General features: G+C 43.9%; 1 protein-coding gene across 14 annotated transcripts in view; it reads left to right on the forward strand.

The window, feature by feature from the left end:
* The window catches only part of robo2 (roundabout, axon guidance receptor, homolog 2 (Drosophila)), a 342,596-nt gene that overhangs the window by 228,911 nt on the left and 96,561 nt on the right, over window positions 1-17,124 (forward strand). The window lies entirely within an intron of this gene.

The raw sequence follows: 17,124 nt of genomic DNA on the forward strand, positions 1-17,124 counted from the left end.
CGGTGATCTCTCCGCCCTCAGCAGCTGGTTCGTCCCCGTAGTCTTGGCCCCCTGGAGGCCTGGTCCTGCTTCTTGTGTCCTGCTCCATTACAACCTTAAAATATGCATTACTTTCACATCAGGTGTTCCTATAAGACAGGTTTCGCCAAAGGTGTTGAGGCCAGTTCGGTTAGGATGGAGTTAAAGTTAGGCTTAGCTTTAAGGGGCTAGCGTTAAGGTGCGCTATTAGAGCCACAGTGTAGTTTGGAAACTACAAGCCGTGTTTCTTCAAAGCGTTGTAGTCTTGTTCAGTTTGGGTTAGACGTCGGAGTTAGGGCCACTGGTACACTTTGGAACCTGCAACTATGCTTCTTCAACGTGGTTCAGTTCAATATGGTTGGGGTTTGGGGGACCACTGTACAGTTTGGAACAGTAAACCCAAATTTGTTTTGTGTTTGTGTGTCGGGTTCCATTGAAGCAACGCTAAATGGATTTGACTCTGTCAGCTCAGTAGGGATGTTACTGATCCAACCCAACAGAATCCTACCAATAAGTGGTTTGGTCACAATTGAAAGCATTGCCTGGTGAAAACATAACTTTACTCCCTGTTTTGGGACCAGACTTTTCTGAATAAATCCTCCCTGTTTGGCAGATCCAATGTCTGGTTCACATGCTTTGATCTTATTCTCGCTGGCCTCCCCCTTGTTGCCTTTTTGGCGTTATCTCCCCAGAGAGGAAGGGAGGTGACCCAGAAAGTCTCCTTGCTGGACTGCAGCCAGACAGCAGCTGATGAGGGCCACATTAGAGTTTTCAGGTGTCGGGTTTTGGTCTGCTAAAGTGCGCTCGGAAGGTGATTAACATTTGTCAAAAACAATCAGCCTTTAATAAAACCAGAAGCCTTTTATTTTTATTTCGCTCCAAAGGCATTTGATGACATACGAGGCTGTAAATGACCGTCAGTAAACGCCGTGCTTCAACCGCTCTTTTTGTAATTATTGGCACAGGCAGCGCAGCGAGTCTCGGCTATCCATCACCCTCTTTTTTTTTTTTCTTCTTGGACTTTCCCTACTTGCTGACACCCTGTATCTTTTGTGTGTGTGCGTGCGTGTGTGCGTCAAGCCTTCCTGCGTCTGTCAGTGGCCCAAGTCTTTCCAGCGTCAGACAGATTTAGCTCTTTGCATGTGTGTTCCTGACATTGAGTGTATTTTGGGTAGCGTTTTGGCATTTGCATGTGGATTCTGGATCAGGTCTTGGCCAGTGGCACAAAGGCAATAAAACTGAAATGTAGATTTCTGGTTTTGATTGGTTTCTCATTTGTTAACGTTAAATTTGAATCATAAACACTCGCTTAAACTCTTAAATCACTGTTGGAAAATGATTTCATGCACTCGGTTTGCGATCTTAACCTTACAGTTTCCAGGTGGGGTAGATTGACCTGTTTTAAAGTGAAACAATTACATAATCCTAAATGGATGTAAACAGGAGGCTTCAAATGAAGTACTGCATATGAACAGCGCATGAATATTAATGTTAAATGTCTTACTTATGCCAGAGTTTGGTATCTGTGAAGGTGTTGAATTTTTATTTAAAGGTAGCTTGAGTGTCTGCCAGTTATTCCATTTGACAGCGTGCCCTCATGCTGAGTATCCCGCAAGGTGATATGGGAACACGTCACCCCCGCAGAGTCAGAACCCATCGGGGGTTCTTTGCTTTGGGCCTAATGCAAACAGGCGATGACGCGGTTGAGCCGCTCTCTGTCATCGCTAATCAAATGAAAACTTAAAAGTGGATGAGAAATGTATATCTCCATTCCCATTTCCCTGCGTGAAATCTGAAAATCAGACTCTTTTTTTTTTTCGTGAGGAAGTCATCAGGATTTCTCAGTTGACCCTTTCATCTTGTTGTCGTCTTCCCCGCTTGCGCTTTCGCGGCTTGAAATGTTTCTGTCTCGCGTAGCAGACGGCAGCTCAGCCGTGCAGAAAGCGCTTGGCGTCCGTGCCAAAACCACGCTTTGCTTTTTACTGTTGGAATAAAAGCTGTAAACTCTCCAGAAGTTGTTTAGATTTCCCGAGTGTGAACACGGCCGGGTTGTTTTCTTCGAGTTTGGACTTACTTTGTGACTCAAGCTAGAGCTTTGAACTCAGCCAGGACCAGGCTCAGAAGCCTAGCGGAATAAGACTGGTGTGTTATATGAATCCTTTTCCTTGACTTGGCTTAGCAACGAGCTGAAGCTTCAATGTATTCCTGAAATTATTGCCTGAGTGAGTCAGGGTTAATTGTTATTTGAATATTACACCGTGACACGACTTCCTCTGCTCACTTCATGTCCAGACTCAGCGGAAACATTTTATGTATCTTATTGACGACACACGTCCATGTGTCATTTACTAAGTAAGGGTTAGGATGAGTGCTGCAGGGCAAGGAGAACACACAAGATGGATTTGCCTGTGGTAGTCCAAACAAACACGGGAGACCTTGGATTGCTTCATTCTTGTAATCGTTAACCAGTTCGCCGAAGTGCTCCCATGCTCCTCCCTGGCCTTTGCCCTCCGACAGTCGCGTCCGCAGCGGCTGGTAACGAGCAACATCAAATGTTGTTTATCTGCCAAACCGTCAGGATGGAGTGAGAGGCGTTTATTTAACAGCAGGCTTTTATCCTGCCCAGGAAGTGACCCCTTCCTCCGACTGAGTGTTACAATTTTTTTTTTTCTCTTCTGTATCGCTTTGCCCCCTTTAATGAGAGGATGGCGAGTCCAATTACCCGCTGGGCCCCATCATCAGCTTCCATCTTCCAAGCACATTTTCAACCGGCGTTGACGTTATGCTAGGGTCCAGCTAATGAGAAAAATTGCGGCAGCCCGCATATTCCAACCGGCCCGCAATTCAATTAATGGTTACATGACGCCTAATAATGTCTCGGGAATGAGGGGCAATCATCCGTACTAGTTTTCATTCTTCCCTCATCTCACTTTCAAGAAACGACACGGTTCGCTGGCCGGACCTTGTGCGCGGGGAGTGTTTGTTTTGCCAGCTTCTCTCACGGGGACTGCTGTAGAAAGAGAGCTCCTTGTGTTTGTTGGCGCTGAGGGCAGACCAGGACTGGAGGAGGTCTGGCAGTGCTGCCGTGAGAGCCAACACTGCGCTATCCGGTTACCCCAGTGGTCGCCGCAGAGAGTGGATGGCGACAGGATAGGACTACGTTTGCTTTCGGGGAAGGAAAAAGAAATTGCGAGCATGCATGGCATCTATTATGCCCCTTCTTTATGCTACATTTTCACCCCTCTGGAGTCATTTCTTCTTTGGGATTATGGTTAAAGGGTTAGGATTAGGGTAAGAACCTTGTAGCCACATTTCTTCAAAGTGGCTCACTCCACTTATGTTAGGGTAGAAATTGGGGCTAAGGATTGGAGGATTAAGGTGAAGGATAGATCCATTGGACTTTGGAATCTGTAAAATACAGTTCTTCAAAGCAGTTTAGTCCAGTAAGTGTGGGTTAGGGTTGGTTTAGAGTTTCAGGGTGTAAGGGATAGAATTAGGGCTGTGGTACACTTTGGAATGGTAAGACCCAATTTAGTGTGGTACATTTACCCTCATCTCTCCCATTCCCTTTAAGAGATTAGGTGAGAGGTAAAGCTAGGGTTAGGACCACAGTGCAGTCTGAAACCTGAAACCAGGATATTTGCTCAAAGTGATTCAGTCTAGTTAGTGTTTATGGTTGAGGTTAGGCCAAGGTGAGAGCCTCCGAATTGAACTATAATTTCACATTAATAGTGTGGAGCTGGCATGGACACAGGTCCTTTTTTTTCTCGACCCACTCTTAAAAACTGTTGGGTCAAAAAAAAAAACAGTGTGGGACAAAAATGGACTAGGCAGATGATTTGTACAAAACAACCTAGAAAGATGGGTCAAATTGACTCAAAAAACGCATCAGTCCCATTTGGACCCAAACTTGGGTTAATTTTGACCCAGAGTACATGGTCGACATGGAAATTGGATGGCCACAGGATGGAAGCATACGTGTTCAGGGAAGCAAATGCAGGGTCTCTAATAGCCGCTTTCTATGCTACATGAGCCCCTTTAGCCCCCCCAGAGACCGTTCGTCTCCACTAAACTTGTGGCGTGCGAGTGAGAAAGTGCAGGCTGGCATCTCCATCTGCATCCCCGATGACTCACCTCATCTTCCACTCCAGCAGCCGAGCGCTCGCCGAGGTGCAATTAGCTCGCCGACGCAGAACTCGCGCGAACGTACAGTCATTTGTGCCGAGTGTGGAAACGAAGCCCGTGGCAGCGCGGCAGCTTGTGTACACAAATAACGTGGCGCTTGTGGCAGGCGGCCACCGCAATCTTCACTCCTTTATTTATCCACTTACTCATCCGTCGGGTCACTTAGCTTTGCTTGGCGGCTTCGCATCTGACACATAATCAGATTTAGCGCACGGCTAGAAGCGCGTCGCTTTTACCCTGTGGCCTCTCTCGGTTTTTTATTGGGAGTTTTCAATCATTTATCGCCAAGCGTTGTTGCCGCTTTGTTTCGGTTTAGTTCTTCTCAATGCAATGTTTGTGCATTTGTACTTTGCTACATTACGGCTTTTGGTAGGGTGCGACACGAGTGTTAGGGTTTCAAATTGGGGTGTCAAAAATTCAAATTCAATTCAAATTTAAAAAAAATTAATTAATTTTGGGTTCCAAACAACGATTAGGTTTTCAAGACAGACTTAAGTGTTTTAAAGTTTTTTTTAAGACGGGGTTTCCAAGAAGAGTTTCTTGTTCAGGTTTCGAACCTTAGGTTAGGGTTTCCAACCTGGGTGTTGATAAAAAAATTTGGGTTTGGTTTTAAATTAGTATTTAAACTTTTTTTGGGGGGGTTGCCTGGGTCAGGCTTTCAAATTATATTTGCAATCCTGGGTTAGGGTTTCAATTAAGAGTTAGGTTAAGGGTTAAGGGTCTAAAATTAGAATTTCAAACCTGGGTTTGTCTTTCAAATGTTTTTAAAGTTTTCAGCATCTTTCAAATTAGGGTTTCAGTCCAGGGTTGAGGTTTCAAGTAAGGATTAGCTGTTTCAAGTTAGAACTTCAAGCCAATGTTGTGGTTTCAATTTAAGGTTTTGAGCTTGGGCAAGGATTTTACATTGATTTTCAAGTTAGGGTCTGAATTCTGTGCTTGGCTTTGTTTCTTGTTTTTATGTTCGCTTGGACTGTGTTCCACCATCAAGCAGTGCTGTTTTCTTTTGCACTGGATTGAGTTGGTCTTTACTCCCTTTTGACAACAGTATTTAGTATTGGGGCGATGGGTCAAGAGTCACGGGGTTAAAATGGCCCATTTAACCTGCGCCATCCTTCTTGCTGATGGCTACTTTAAGGGAGGGATGAGGAAGAAGGAACGCCGGATGGTAGCGGAGGACACTTGGAGCATCAGGGGTTTGAAAACGAGGGTGCGGGGGGGACCAGACAAGACCAGACTTCCATTTATGATGGATCGAAGGAATAAAAGAAAGACTGAAATGATTCATCACTTGGGAAAAGGTATTAGTGTGATTGAAGGATTGTAAAAGGGGCGGGAGAAGCAGTTAAAAGGCCAATGTTGGGGAAAGAGAAGCGATTAATGGCGGCGAGCAGATGGAGGGAATTCCGTGGGTTTGTTAAAATGGCCACACGAAGCGGGCGAGGGATGGCTTGTCTTTTGTCTTATCGCCATGCGTGGCCTTCAAAGTGGCATTTTCCTCCTTTTTCCTGCGGCTGTTGAGGGGATTAGGAGTTTTTGCGAGGCAGACCGGGGGTTCAAGATGAATGCTTGTTCGTTTGAATCCAAGATGGTCATTATCATTCCCACATGGTGCCTCCAGATAAAGACCCCCATGCTGCAACCCCCCGCACCGCAGCCAGACGGTTTTGTTGTCCGTTGCGTTTTGTCTTTTGTCTCGTCGTTTTCTCAGAAAATGCGATAGCGCCGGCTTTGCTTTTGTGTGAGCTTCCCGCTAAGGCAGCCTGAGGCCTCGCGCGCCACCAACATGCGGTACGCCGGCTCATTTGCAATATCAATAAATACATCACGTCCCGCACTAAGCAAGCGCTTTGAAATACATCTGGACGACAATTATGTCGGTGATTAATCCTCTAGTCGCCCAACAAAAAATGAATCATGCCTAATTGTGGTATATGCAGTGATTAATTGTTGAATAAATAAAGCCGTTTTTCAAATAAAACACAACCCTCGTTTGTACTCAATTCTCGGTTTTCCGCCAGTAAATGAATTCATCACTTAGTGTTCTATTTTTGTTTGCGCTATGGATTGAAATATTTGACACAATTGTTTGCTTTGCCCCTTTTTATGCTTCCACTAGCCTTTTAAACCACATTTTAGGAAAAATAATAATTGTGCTCGGCTGTGGATTTCAATAAATGACACACACAAATGTTTGCTTCGTCTCTTTTTAATCCTCTACTCGCCTCTTCAAGCACGTTTAAAAGCAATAACGTCGTTTTGAGCAGGCCTGTGACCCAACCATTATTTCTCGGACTTTACCCAAGACTACAACAAAAAAATGTTTTTCCATTTCCGTTTTCTGTTTCCTTGGTAGCAAATCACAGGCTTTAAAAGCATTTCTCACATGGATTCCCCTAATGGCTATCCGTGTCTCATTTTTCTCCAATCAGACCCCATGCGTGATTAGTCCTGTCAGTCAGCAGTAAAAGCCCTCCGGCTGCCGGTGGGCCGTGACTGAATAGAGCCGAAGGAAGCCCTCCAACGGCGGCGGCCCGAGCCGGTTCTCATTCTCGCCGGCACTTGTTGTGTCCGTTTGGTGGTGTTGTTTGAGAACGCGCGTTGACACTCGCTTCTCTGCAGTTATTGTCTGAGAATGTCTTCAGTCCATGAGACGAAATGACAACTTTCACACTCTTTTATTTTGGTTTTGCTCAAGTTAATGTCTGTTGCTACGATTAAGCATTAATTCAGACATGTGATCGATTTCCTTCCAGCTGCTAGAGGTTGCAGATTAGTGTCCGCTATTGGACCTGGTCTTCTGTGCCCAGTTCTTAGCTGAACCAACTTGACAGCTCATAGAAAAAAAAAAAATAATTCTTTTTTTGGGCTCAGTATTATTCATTCGGCAGAGTTCCCGAGAGTGTGTTTGTGTGCGTGCGAGTTTGTGCTCTTAAATTCACCTGAAAGCTGAAACCCTTCACCTGAACCGAATACTTCAGATTTCCACCAGTCGTGAAGTTGTCAGAAGACCAGAGGAAGTATCAAAGGAAGAAAAGATGAAGCAAAGTGAAATCCAACACCAACCAGACATCACCCTCCACCCACAGAGTTACAAATCCAGAATCTTTCACCAACCCCAGATTCATCTGAATTCCAACAGGTTTGGGGAGACATCAAGAGACCAGAGCAAGGACTATAGGAAGGAATGTGAATAATGATGACACTTCACTACATTCTAATGCTAATTACTGCAAAATGGAAACAGATATAAATATACTTATTTTTCCTGATGAAAGAACAGACTCTAATCTTTCTTTTGGTAGGTTCCATTTTTTTATAGCAATAGAACACAATATCCTGTGGAACTTGCAAAATCAGTCAAAATCCACTAAAACAGCTGCAAATGAATGAGTTAAAAAGTGTCTTTTCTATAATAAACCCCCTTAAAAAATCGAACTCATCCCACCAATTAGGCTTCAAGTCCATCATCCAACTAGCCTTTCCCAACATGCATTTCTCCATTGATGGACCACCGCGGTCCATTTATCTTCATCAGGTTCCATCACAGCGAAGGCCTCCTGATCCCCAAAGGGGATTGGCCCCCCATTTCTGGTGGCGTCTCCTTCATTGGCTCTAACTTGCCCCGAAGGCTCCGTGCATATTCCCATCAAGCCTTTTAGAGAGGAGCGCCCGATGACAGCTGGAATTGCATCCCATTACGCTCAAGCAGTTTGCTTTTGCTCATTGCTAAGCAGACAGTGGATAAGAATGGCGGCTGGAGTGGGAGGGGCTACGGCGCACTGGAGCGTACCGAAGGCCGGTGAAGCCATGTTGCGGGCCCATTATATTTCCCCTGGAATGGTCCGGCGTGACATGAGACTGGAATGGCAAGCAGAGGCCAGTTAATGGGCCTGTCAACACAGCCAAGCTCACTTGGAGTTTAGCGCTTTGCCATCATTTTCTCCACGTGTGCGCCGGGTGCCTACGTGCACCCCCGGCCTCTCATCACTCAAGCTGAATGGGTGTCAGGCAGCGGTAAAATTAGACCGTCTCCCCCACGGTGGTGGACTGTCACGGCGGAGATGGAAGGAGGGTGAGTGGTCCAGTCCCAAGGCCCCCCCTCCCTTGTTTTTTTTTCACAGTACGCCCATTTTGAGGCATTTTAGTGTTTGACATGCTTTGACATCCTGTCAGAAAAGCACAATGACCTCCAAACAAGAGTACGCTCCATTGAAAAGGTATCAGGGCGTCATGGCAGAAGGCCGCCGCTCTCGTAGTCGCACAGCCGTTAAATGAAGCTCATCTTCACACCGGCTCCAAAGTGGTGACGTTTATTGTTGTACTCGGGTAAAAGGGTTTTCACACTGCTAACTTTCAAACTCTCTGAGGAGCAAATGTTGCACTCAGGAATCGTGACTCCAATTTTTACGGCTAATAGTTACTAAATTGCACAACAAGTGACAAGTACTTTAATTTACATTTCTCACAAAAGTATTACAAGGACTGACAGACGTTCCCACCAACCAGTGGCGCATTCTGGTGAGCTTCTACTTGGATCGAACCCAAGGCGTTCACACCCTACTCAAATGATTTGTGACGAGACGCCCCGTTGTGCTGCTCGATTATGAAGACAATATTACTCACAATTAATTTGGTAAATAATATAAATCACGATTAGAAAGATCATCTGTTTTTTGGTGCAAAACGAGAAAGGTTTTAAATGTAAAAAAATTAGGGGTGTGGCAAAAATCGATTTTCATAAGAATTACGATTCTCATTTAGTACGATTCAGAATCGATTTTACATGTCCCAAAATCAATTTTATTTGAATTCTTTTATACTGTCTTGCCCTTTGTTTGTGTGTGTCTTTACCAGGAGCGCTGTTCATGTTGAACCAGATTTGGCCACTTAGGGGCAGTGTGGTTCTGATACACTGTTAAGTTGCAGCCACAAAAAGTCAGAATCAAGTTATGCCAATAAAAGCTGTTTGTTTTTTGCAGCGTAGGAAGAGCATATGCCGGTGAGTAATGTTAAGATGCTTCTCTGTATACACTCGTGAAGCGTTTTGTATCAATAGCCGTTATTTTTAAATGGAAAAAAACGAAATGCATTTAAACAACTCAAAATTAGTATCAATAATCTTTTATTTTTGCTTACGATCATGCCAGTTTTGCAATTGAAATGTAATTTTGATTAATTGCAAAGCCCTAAGGCCCCGCTTGGCCATCTTTGGCAGCAGGTGATATAACGCGACATTGCTTGGCCTATCTGTGCTTGGTGTGGCCAATAGTCGACTTGTGGCTGTTGTGATGGTATGTTGTGTGATTTCTTTATTATTGTAATCCGTTCATTCTAACTATGTGGAGAAAAACAAAGCAAGTGCTCCGATGAATGCTTTGCCTCTTTATCCAACGGCTGCCTAAAGTGAGGTTACCCTCTCCCGTATTTTATGAGGCTTTTATAAGTCCGCCGTCGCCGCCCCTTTCTCACTCCCATTACGGGTCACCCGGCGGCAAATCCCGCCGCCGTGCTTAAATGTTTAAAAGGCCTTTTTCCCCTTCAGCTTTTACTGTTTGTTTACCTTTTTATTGTTTTACCATGCCTGTAATTTATACGGCCTGTTAGAATATTATTGCCTTTGTCTTTTTTATCCTTTCTTTTATATCTGAATAGCTTTTTACTGTGTTTGTGCACTCAAATGAGGATAAATACCTGGCCAGATGCTTGGCCTCTCCCATTTACCAGTTAGTCATTTGGTCCAAACAGAGACCGTATATTTCAGGCACGCTCCTATTCTTTCCTCTCGTTTATTCCGTTTGATTCTTTATACGGCCTCTGATCCTCTCCTGTACACAAGGTCTGCTCGTCCTTGCAGATGGAGAGACTTTTATTTGCCCTGTAAATGATTCACGGCTGGTAATTCCAGCACGTGTTCACGAGGAAGAGTGGACATGCCTGGCGATCTGCTCGTTAATAGCGAAGCAGGGATGTTGAGAGAGAGGAAAAGTCCTCCAGGCTGCATTGATTTCACCGTTTGGGTTTTGCATCCTGACGCCGGCAGCTGTTGCTCATGTCCAGGAGCCCGAATGGGTCCGTGCATTGCTGTCTTCATTAAATACCTTGGCCACGCCTTACTCATCATCATCAGCCAACCATCGTGAGGTGGATTGAGTATTTTGTGTCGAGGCAAAAGGACTCATGAAGAAAGATCTGACAACTCAGATTTATCAAATCTTTCAATTTGTAACATTGGGAGATGGGATGGAGACAAATGGCTCATTAGGAACTCCGAAATCGATGTTGATGTCCAACGCAAACATCCGTGCGTCCCCTTCCCAGCACCTTATAGGGAAGTCAACCCCCCGGGGGTGAAAGGTCAGCTAAAACAGTTAACAGAACTGCACCTGACCTGACCCTGCTGTGACCCGAGGTCACAACTTGAGTCCTGACTAATCCATCATGCCACAACCTGAAATTCCGGTAAAAGAGGGAAGGCGACTTCTTATCAAATTCCTTGCTAATGTTTGCTGCTTTGGTACAACAAAAATGGTAACCACTAAGAAAATAAATCCAAAATGCTGACTTGCTAACCTCACTCATTCAACCTCAAGGAGTCAAAGTGTCTCACTAACAGCAATCTCGTCACACTCGGTGGTGAAAAGGTATTTTGTTTGCATAATTTATTCATTAACTAAAAGTCTGACTGACTAAATAACTCGCCACCTCGCTATCTAGCTAACTGACAAGCAAACTAATTCAATAACGAGTTAACTCACTAAGACATAATAACTCCCTAACTCAATAAGGAACTTATTACCAGATTAACCGCAACTTCACACTTTTTAGAATTCTTACAGTTAGATAACTAAAAAAAACATGACAACTTACTACAAAACTATAGGTTATAGCTAACTCACTGACTCATTGACTAGCCAGCTAACTAGATAACGTAAGTTCATGACCAATGTAAGCAACCGATTATATTGCATAAGAGCAAGCTCACAATGTTCATGCTCGCTTGCAAATCTGACCAACTCACAATCAACATAAAAACTAACCAACTAACTAGCTCAACATGTAGTTAACCGGCTAACTAGCTAGAACACAACTAACACCAGGAATGTCAGGTAAGTGATTAACTAACAGCAACCACACACTTTTCTGGTAGAGATCTGACTAATTGACTTGACAGCTCAATAACAAGCTAGTTAGCTCGGTAGTTAATTTGTTTCCCCCCATCTACGCCGTTTGTGTCACTGCTGTGTTGATATAAGCAAACGGTGTGTGTTTATTGGGGCGGGGGATCTTCTTTCTTGTGCTTGAAAGACTTTGTTTCTGCCAGCAAGCGTCGGCCTCGTGACCGTGCGTCTGGTGGCGGACCTTTTTCTCCGCCTCCAGGGAGTCTCCTTCCACTTCATCCTCCTGCTGTTGCCACCCGATGGCAAACAGAGGAGCCCATATTGAGCCACTCTTGTTTGGCCGCACTCCATTCCACCGTCGACGACGCTAATTACCGTACATCTGAAATGCTAATAGACGAGGCCTCGTTAGCGGCTCTCGCATCATCGAAAGACTTGCAAACAACACATCAGAGGCGACACCGATCGGTCCGAGCTGCCCTCCTTTAAATGTCAGACTTCACAGCGAGCCAGCGGGCGGAGGGGAATCTTTTAATTGCCCGTGCGGTTCCACTTTGCCGGCCTGCGCGGCCGAGCGCATCACCGAGCGGACAGACGGACCCCTCAAACCTCAAGCCAAACTGCGCAGGCGTGGCAAATCCATGATTCAATGATCAAATTAGCCCAGCTTCTATTTTTGGTCTGTCCGCCAACCAAATGCTAATGTGATGACATTGCAGAAATTAGCGCTATCACAAACACTGAAGACTGTTTGGAACCACGAAGAGCAAATATGATGCTGTCTGAAGCATTGCACTAAAACAGGGCGACATTTGAACACTTAATACGTTGTTGTCATAAAATTTGCCTCGTTAACGCAGGCATTTTCGCTTGGCGAATTCATTCTAGCGCAGAGCTTGTCGTTTTCTCTGCCAAGTGATGTGATGCTTTCAGGAGTGGGATAAAAATAGATCTAAAATTCAGTCTGGTGATCAAACGCACACATTTGAAGGTGCTTCTGCTTCTCGCTCTGAAATAGGTTGATTTTTTTACTCCCATCGGGTGGGCAAAGATGATTCATGGCCATGAAAGGAGAGGTTTGGATTAGGGTTCGAGCCACAGTACAGTTTGGAACAGGAAGTGCCAGCTTGGTTTGTTTCTAAAATTAACCAAACTTCAAGGCAAAACCCTAGACAGTATCCTGAACCCCAAACCATATATCAATAAGCTCAGAACCTAAACCCCAAGGACCAGAACCCTTTTACTCAAGCCCAAAATCGTAACCAATACACCTTGAACTCAAAGCTAAACCCTTTGAATCCCAAAACCAAAACTCCCCAACCCGTAACCCTAAACTCAGAATGCTTTGCCTTATATCCAAAACTCTAAGCCCAAAACCCATGACCTCAATTCCTATACATAATACCCTAATCTAAAAACCCTGTACCCAAACCCCTAACCCTAAACACAAGACTCTAGAGGCGTGCATCTTTTCAATAAAGACAATTGGACATCTTGATATATTTTCAAGTGTGACGATTCCACTTGATTTGATGCAATCATATCTTTCCAATCAAAACCGATTTTTGTTGTCACACACCTACTAAATCCCTTACCTCAAACCCCTAGAAAATCAAGACCCAAACCCGAACCCCTTCATCTTGCCTATGTGCTCCCTGCCTTTAACTGGGGCTTCTGAGCTTGCTTCGTTGTCAAAGTGATTCCCTTCCACAGAATCCCATTAGAATTCATTATCATTGTGTTTGATTTGCTGGCTGCGGAGGGTACGAGACGGCAAGGAGTCAACAAGGAGATTAGCCGGCGCTTTAATTGTGTCGTGCTTTACAGTGGGCCTGTTTTTCAACACATCGATCGGCAGTGAGAAATCATAATAAGATAGCAGGCGGGGCTAACGCAGCGCGGGCGGCGGAGGAAGGAAGAGGCGGCGTACCAGCGAGCTCTCGTTACTGAAGGAATGACGTATCGATCGCGTCCGACAGGCGGCCGCGTGGCCGATCAATCGCGCTGCCGGAGAGAGGATCCTGTTAGGAGAATGTAGTGGCTCGTCAAGGGTTGCTCAGGCAACGGGTGATGGGAGGGAAATTAACTCATCAGGAAAACGACCAAGATGGATGGACGCGTGATATGGCCGCGTGAGATCATGTGTAAATCCATACGGCTACTGTAGTCCGCGTATTGAAAATGTAAAACCTGGGACGCCCACTCTCTGTCCATGCTAATTCAGGCAGCACTGTTTACTCATTCAAACCCAAAAACCTCTAAATACGTTTCTTAATACTTTGTCCTTCATTCCCAAAAACGTACAGTATTTATACGTTTATGTTTATTCATGTAAGAGCATACAGAAGGCTTTGATGCAGCTTCTGACCGTAGAGGTCGCTTAGAGCAATGGCAGTTATTACAAAAAAGCATCCAGCAGGTGGCAGTAGAGTATAAGAGATCAGCCAGGGCCATTTTGCAACAAGCTCTTTTTTCCCAGTGTTTTCAACAGGTTTGTGAACAATGCTGAAACGTAGCTATTTTCTAATGCTAATTGCTCACAATGGAAAAAAAAGATAGAAATATACTTATTTTTCCTGATGAAAGAAGAGACTCTTTTGGTAGGTTTCATGTTTTTATAGCAATAGAACACAATATTCTGTAGGCCTTTCAAAATCCAGTAAAACAGCTGAGAGCGAAGGGGGTTGCTTCAGTAAAAATGGCTGGTAATAAGCAAGTTTATTTTGCTGTTAAGAAGAAGTTTGCCTTTGCTCTATTTTCTGGGCAAAAGAAGATAAATGAAAGGCATCCCCATAGATGAATAAGTAGCAATTACTGAAGTGAGCACATGCTTGCTTTTAAAAAACAAACCAGGCGAGACGCAGCATTATCCATCATGGCGGTGCAACATCTGTCGGAGCACCTTCTTCCCATTCCCCCACGAACCCCGACTGAGCGCTCGACGCCTGGCCTTGCCCGTGCTAATTGATAGCCCGCGTGTTCATTTAAGTGTCCGCTATTAATGAAGGTGCCAGCTTGACAGTGAAGCGAGCTCTCATGGGAGCGGGTTCCGAGGTCGTCCACTGAAGACGAGCAGCCGCCCGTTCTCAAGAAGGAATCCGCTATCAAGACGTTTCTGCCTTCAAATGTATTAGCGGAGGACCCGCTGATAGCTGATAATGGTGATTTTCACTTCAGTTCGGGTAAGCTCAGTTAGTGCCGTACTTATTTGCTTTTTTTATTTTGTTGTATTTTTACGGCCTATAAATGTTGTCATACTACGGAAGTGTGGAGTAACAATTTTGACTGGCGAATATGTTCGAACATACTCACAAATACGTTTGAACGTACTTGTAGGCTAAATGCTACAAACATAGCATATTTTTCCATAATGTCACATTTGCACAAGTTGATACCCCGTTGCTTGATGGGAATAAAATGGCAAATCTAAACCTACCCTAAACTATTACTGTATGTCCATTTGCGTATTTTTTTACGTCATGTTATCAGTGGCCATTTTGTACAAATAACGGCTTTCAAATGTAGTAAAAGTAAAAAGTTATTACAATTGTACTTCAATAATTCCTACCAGTGGCAAATGTGGGCGCCTTCACCACTGTTTGGTGTTCCAATTTGTTCAAATAACAAAATGTGCTTCTCAGCGAGGCTTATTGGCCCCTCTTTGGATTAATGCTTCCGTCACCCTAGTTGCATTTAACCCGTGTAATTGCTGGCATTAATAGCGCAGGCGTTTACAAAATATAGCCAAGCATGAAGCGATTATGGTAATAGCCGGCGAGCAATTTGTTGATCGACTAAAAGTCACGTGAGCGCCTTTTATGCTGTGAAATGATCTGCGTTAATGACAGCTTTTTTAGCGTGCCTTGTGATGCTTTTGTTTGTTTTGCGTCCGTGCAAAACAAGCCGTCCCCGCCCTCCCTCGCATCCCTTCACCTCAACCCTCATATTTAATTCAGAAACGGAACGATGTGTGCGGCTAACAACGTCTTGCCCCACTTTTTACACCCAAACATAATACCGACTCGCCTCGTCCCACCGGCGACTTCCATTCATGGAAGACTCTTCATAAAAGCGGCATTATGATTTTGTCATTGTCTTTTCCAGTGAGGGCGCAAAGCAACACAGAGGAAGCGGCCATGCATGAGCTCGTGCCAGCTCTTCATTTAAAACCTCCATTTTGCGGGGAGGAGGACGGCGGTGTTTTTGTCACGCTTTCCTCCCCCGTCCGTCTTCAGACATGCTTTATGAAAAATGCAACTCTGTATGTGCGTCCTCATGGCTCCTGTTATTCACTTATTCATGGCTTCAGGCTGAATAATGAAAGATGAGGAACAACAAAAAACACTCCGCCTCGTTTCTGCCCGTCTCTGTTCATCGCTCCCGACTCAGATTGAGCGCCGGCGTCAATAATATCGGAAGAAAAGTCACTCAAATTGAGTTTGCTGTTCAATAATGTTAATGGCAATTGAAAATGATCAGATAGTCTTTGCTAATCCAATGAGATCAATCAGTGTCACTTTGGCAAAGCTTCCCTGATGAACTGTAACTAGTGGAACGCTTTTAATTGTCGGAAATGACTGCTCAAGTAAGTCAAGCCAAGTTATGCTAACTAACCAAATCAAGTGATTTTGTGTTTCCATGCGCCGTCGAGGGGATGCTGGTGTGATCTTGAGCTCATTTTGCCAGCCTGGGTTACTTTGCTCCATTTTATTGCTGGTTGATACTGTAAGATTTAGTATTGAATTATTGATACAGGGCCAGTAGTGTCAATACTAATAGCAAGGATCGGGAAAAAAAAATATTATTTTACTTCCATACTTCCATATTGGAGCAACTTCATAATTTTGTATAGCAATTTTTTGTAGATTAATCCCAGGGACTTGAATTAAGTGTTTTCTTAATCCATAAAAATATGACAATAAACAATTGTTTTCCTTTTCTATATAGTCAGTTTTTATTTCTTAAAATGTTGTAGCTAAATGATCAAAACAACACTTAAGATCTGCTGTCATTTAATTTTGAGAATTTTTTTTGTGTATACCTAAAACATCTAAATCAAAATTCAGGACCCTGTTAGCAAAAACAAACAAATATCATGAGCGATATTATTAATATTTTACACTGTATTAAAATCATTCAAACTAGGTCACTCCCCCTGGCTGACATGAAATGTGGCATACCATAATTCATTTCTGGCTCTGATTCTGTTTAGCGAGAAGATTTTCTCTCGAGAGTACAAACACTTACTAATTGAGCTGCTATTTTGCTATTCAAACTTGGATGCGCTTCCAGACAGACATCGAGGAAAAGTGTATTTCCATTACCCATGTCCTTAATTTTTGTGACTAACGTAAGGGACAAGGGATGCAAATTGGTCAAACAGCTATAATTCCTGACATATTTACATTTGTAAATGTTCATTAATATGTTCTGACCATTTTTAAAAATAAGCCAATACATGAAATTAAACGCGCTAGCCCTGTCAATCTTAGGTTAGCTTAGCATATTAGCATGGTCTTTTGTAACTACTTTTTTTTTTAGAATGATATATGTATAAAAAAAACACACACACACACAAAAAACATAGATTATTCACCAGCATGGTGGCAATAGTAACGCCCAAAGTGTAGGCGCACTAGTAGCCAGCCAATGCGCGATGCTAGCTAGCTGCTGTGGTTTTAAGTAGCGCAGAGCTTCCCTCGGCCTCCTACTACCTAACGAACTACTCAGTAGGTGACGTGCGGATGCTTCATAAAGTAGCTAAATCTAAATAAATTTTCAGGACAGGACAGGAGTAAGGCAC

This window comes from Vanacampus margaritifer, chromosome 5 (assembly GCF_051991255.1).
Source record: "Vanacampus margaritifer isolate UIUO_Vmar chromosome 5, RoL_Vmar_1.0, whole genome shotgun sequence".
In the NCBI taxonomy this organism is placed as follows: domain Eukaryota; kingdom Metazoa; phylum Chordata; class Actinopteri; order Syngnathiformes; family Syngnathidae; genus Vanacampus; species Vanacampus margaritifer.